The 5,227-nt window shown below is 35.5% G+C and overlaps 1 pseudogene; it reads left to right on the plus strand.

Annotated features, from left to right (window-relative positions):
* The first annotated feature begins 2,053 nt into the window (after window positions 1–2,053).
* Window positions 2,054–2,693, plus strand: LOC114209142 (glia maturation factor beta pseudogene; annotated as a pseudogene).
* Window positions 2,694–5,227: the final 2,534 nt, after the last annotated feature.

Genomic DNA, 5,227 nt, shown 5'->3' on the forward strand with positions numbered 1-5,227 from the left:
CATAAAAGCATCTCATAGGTTGTATAATACTCATTAAAGAAAAACAATAGCATTTATGCACGTACTGAAAAACTTTTTACTTCTTGAAATATTTTTCTAAACTCTGTAGGTTAATCTTTGTTTCCTTTCTCATCAAGAATATATCAATAAAATATTTGAGCATTAAATGTTGAAGGATCATCTATTTTTGTCCCAGGTTGCTCATGGCATAGTATAAGTAATTAGTCTCCTTCTCAACCATTTTTAGCTTTAGCAATTGCTATTAGCATAATTTCTTATTAGAATATTCATAAGAAATATCTATTTATTCAAGTACCTTTTGTGGGTTTAAAACTCCACTACTTCAAAACTATATGGGCTTTAAGTTCTTAATCTTTGGTGCTAAATTATATATTAGGAAGATAATGAAGCCTTTTAGATGACTATGATAATTAGTATGGGATTAATAGCAATAGTGATCTCTACACCCCCACACCCAAACAAGGCCATACGCAGATTTATAAGCTTACATCATTATGTGGAAGTGGCTTAGAGACAAAGTTTAGTGACCTTCTCAGCCTCCAAAATATTCCACTGGGCACATGGGAAATACTAGCTATGAGAAAAAAGAGTCCATATATCTGAGAAATATAAACAGAGGTGATGCCACATGATGATATGCTCTTAATACTCTGCCTGATAAAGAGTCTCTGCTCACTGCTTCATGGGTGAGTTAACTTATAGAGACATAGATGAAATTGAATAAAGGCATATCCAGCAAGTTCTAAAACAGAGCTGCTGAAAGACAAGAAAACCTGGGATGTATGCTGAGTACTGAATCAAGAATATTATCCATGAGGGGCGCCTGGGTGGCTCAGATGGTTAAGCGACTGCCTTCGGTTCAGGTCATGATCCTGGAGTCCCGGGATAGAGTTCCACATCGGGCTCCCTGCTTGGCAGAGAGTCTGCTTCTCCCTCTGACCCTCTTCCCTCTCGTGCTCTGTATCTCTCATTCTCTCTCTCTCAAATAAATAAATAAAATTAAAAAAAAATATTACCCATGAATGGAAAGGAGATTTTGAATATGTCCCTTTAAAAACGCAAAGTTGGAAGAGCCTTTTGAGACCTATTCCTAATCTGCAAATTGCTCTGCGGTGACTTTCTGAGTCCTTCAAAGTTTGTGTATGTGTGCTCACTTTAACCTGTTTCTGCCGGCATGTGTTTGGCTAAAGTCTCATAGTGTGATCTACCTATGTTTCCAGGTGGCCGTGGCTCCATCAGTTACTTACAGAGAGCCCTGCCTGATTCCCAAATGTCATGGATTGTTGTTAAGCATTTTTTCCAAATCTTTCAACCAAATTATTTGCATCATACTCAACATTCCATTCATAAAAAGGAACTAGATAGGAACTCGAATTTACATACAGGAAGATCAATAAAAGTGGACAAAACTACACTTACAGCTACAAAGGGTTATTGTTTTAAAGAGTCAAGGAGGATGTGATCTTAGAAACATATTCATGGTTGTTGAATATCTTCTTATACTTAGAAAATATGACCATTTTAATCTTGTATACACCAGGGTTTTTGTTTTTTGTTTTTAAATTATGCTCCATGACCAGCATGGAGCCCAGCACGGAGGCTGAACTCACAACCTTGAGATCAAGACCTGAGCTGAAATCAAGAGTCCGATGCTTAACTGACTGAGCCATCCAGGTGCTCCTACACAAGGGTTTTAAATAAGTCTGTGTGACTATGATTATTTTCCTCTAAGGAATGTATATTTTACTTTGTAAATCATCTGCTCAATAAATCCATATGTATCGGGGCACCTGGGTGGCTTAGTCGTTAAGCGTCTGCCTTGGGCTCAGGTCATGATCCCAGGGTCCTGGGATTTAGCCCCGCATCGGGCTCCCTGCCCGGTGGGAAGCCTGCTTCTCCTTCTCTCACTCCCTCTGCTTGTGTTCCCTCTCTCACTGTGTGTCTCTCTCTCAAATAAATAAAATCTTTAAAAAAAATAAATCCAGGCCACTCTACCAGGCGCCGGGGCAGGAAGGGAGGCGGCCGCCGTACCATTCTTAAAGGGGCCCGAGGGAAGGCGAGGAGCCGCTGACGGCCGGAAGGAAAATGAGTGAGTCTTTTGTGGTTTGTAATGTCGCTGAAGATTTAGTGGAAAAGCTGAGAAAGTTTTGTTTTCACAAAGAAACGAACAATGCTGCCATTATAATGAAAATTGATAAGGATAAACGCCTGGTGGTACTGGATGAAGAGCTTGAGGGCATTTCACCAGATGAACTTAAAGATGAACTGCCTGAACGACAACCTCGCTTCATTGTGTATAGTTATAAATACCAACTTGATGATGGAAGAGTTTCATATCCTCTGTGCTTTATTTTCTCCAGTCCTGTTGGGTGTAAGCCTGAACAACAGATGATGTATGCTGGGAGTGAGAATAAGCTAGTCCAAACAGCTGAACTAACCAAGGTATTTGAAATAAGAAATACCGAAGACCTAACTGAAGAATGGTTACGTGAGAAATTTGGATTTTTCCACTAATGTGAACTTCTGTGTTTCTGAAGTATATATGTATTAACCTGACCATACTGGAACCAGACATAAATACTTATGCCTAAAAATGCACTGTTACTTACAGTTTGTTTCCTGCAGTAAAGAAAAATTCTTCATTTGTTCAAAGTTTGAACAAAGGGGAAATCATCTTCATAGTAATGAAACTTTGTAAAGTGTTTCCTCATATTTGTAATTGTTAGGTGGACTACTTCTCTCCAGGGACTTTTTGCACTCTTGTGACTAATTTCTATAACTTATGGTTCAGAATTTGTTACTATTTACAGACACCATTGGAAAGTGGGTACTAGATTGTGATAGACAACAGTTGCCTCCTTTTGACAAATACTGGATATTAGCAGTTTATATATGAAAATAGCATATTATCGCTTGTCAAATCTTTAAAATTTATTTGGGGTAAAAGACTTGAATGACCCAATTTAGAGCCAGGAAAAATAATTTACTGTAGTGTAAGCTGCATTACAAGTACACTTGTCATCAATTCCATACCTTTTTTGGTTTCCTATATCTTTTTAATCAAGTCCAGAAACTTTGTTCATCAGTCATTCATTCTTAGGGTCTGGGAATTAGATTTTATAGTAGTTATGACTATTACGTTTTCTTCTTACAGGAAATAGCATCTTATGCTTGAAAATTGATAGGTTGGAACTAATCAAGGGCTTCATTCCTGGTTGTGTCATAGCTAGATAGTTTTGGATCTAGGTTAATAACACTTTATTTATAAAGCACCTCTTAATGTTGTCCTGTGAACACAAGTTATTTTAAATGTGTTAATACTGTGCCTTTGATTTGTTAGCTTTAAAGTTAGTTTAAGACTTTACATTGCCAGTATTCCAGATTTGGTGAAATTAATACTTTTGTAAAGGGTCCAAGTAAAACAATTTTCTAATGTGTATATCTGAAGTTTGTAATAAAATCAACTTCATATTTAAAAAAAATAAATCCATATGTATCATGTTTAAAATGAAATATTTTATTTACGTACTATAGAAGTAAAGATAATCACAAAATAAACTCAACATTAATTTTTACCGATATATAATCTTAAAATAGCTAAACAGATGCTCACTTTTTTGTTTATGAATAAACAAATTTTATATTAGTTTTAAAGCTGCTGATAACCATATTTATCTTGTGAGATCACATCAATGATTTTAAAGCTATTTTAGGTTTGGAAAATAACTCATAGGGTAATAATATGAGTTCACAAAATCTTATTAAGGAATAGCCTATGTATCAGTGGTTTCTAGATGTGTTTAAATTATAAAGTAATGTGATTTTAATTAAAAATTGATTTACACAATGTATGATCACACTTAGAAAAAATTTGCCCAGGGATCTAAAAGTAGAATAAAAAGGAACATATAGACGTTGAAAGGGAAAAACAGAATATCATTTACTCTCAGTGTAATTTCATAAGAAAAATGATATCTTAATACCAAAAATACAAGACAGATTTAATTTCTAATTACATTCTTTAGTCCACTTTTGTAAATTTCACAAAAATGATAAAATCATTATTTTTTTTTCTTATTTTACCACAGATTGGTAAAAACTTATTTCTAGACCAGCACTGGTTGTAAAACAGCATCTGGGAATTGATGCTGTAAGGAAAATCTTTGCATTTGGTGACAGCATATAAACAAAACTCTTCTTATTTTGGTAAAATAAGACTGTCTGCTAAACTAGTGATGAGTTCAGAATGCTTGGCTTTTCTAATCCAATGAATTATAGCCTATTTATTCAATCTTAGCCCCATGCGAGGTGGTAGAAATAAAGAGCAAGATCTGGATTCTGCTCACAAGGAATGATACAATTTAGTTGGGAGTTCATAGCAGATTCCTGCCCGTATGTCCTTTGCACCATCAGATCAGTATATCAGGCCTGACTTCCATTTGCAGCCACTGAAACCTGTCCTGTTTGCAGGGCTGGCAGGAAATACCACATAATAAACATCCCAACCTAATCTCTCCTCATCAGGAGCATTTAGTAGATATATATTCAAGCTTCTTTACCAGTTGGTAGAGTAACTCTGAGGTGTGTATTTCATGCTTTTTGCTGGGTCCCCCAAAGAATCCACTCCAGGTTTCTGCAGTGGTAACTAGCTTAGTAATATACCTTTTATTTTCTTGCTGCTTTTCCCTTTCTCAGCATTGCTACTCAATACTGCTATTTTCTGTAATTTTCTCTTTAAGAAACTACTACTTGAGTCTTGTCCCCATATCTGGTTCTGGGAGAATCGATTAAGATGGAGTTATTACAAATTATGTGTGAATTTGGAACAAAACAACAAACACAATAAAAAACTCACTTAAATGGTGCTTAGTTTTGTTTTTTTGTTTAACTGCAAACAACAACAAAAATTAACAGGACACCTGAGTTTGTGCTTCAGCATTGTCCTTTAATTAGCTGTGTGACTTATGGCAAGTCAATTATTTCCCTCTAATCTCTTTTGTTTGTTTCCATATTCTTTTTTTTTTGAAACTGTTGTAAGAACACAAGATGAGATTTACCCTCTTAATAAATTTTTAAGTATACAATATAGTAATGTTAACTGTAGGCACAGTGACCTACAGCAGATCTCTAGAATTTATTCATCTTGCATATCTGAAACTTTATATTCTTTGAACAGGAACAAACTCCCTGTTTCCGCCTTATCTCA

This window comes from Eumetopias jubatus, unplaced genomic scaffold (assembly GCF_037043125.1).
Source record: "Eumetopias jubatus isolate StellerSeaLion01/CBP00866 unplaced genomic scaffold, mEumJub1_p1.0 scaffold_1, whole genome shotgun sequence".
Classification (NCBI taxonomy): Eukaryota; Metazoa; Chordata; class Mammalia; order Carnivora; family Otariidae; genus Eumetopias; species Eumetopias jubatus.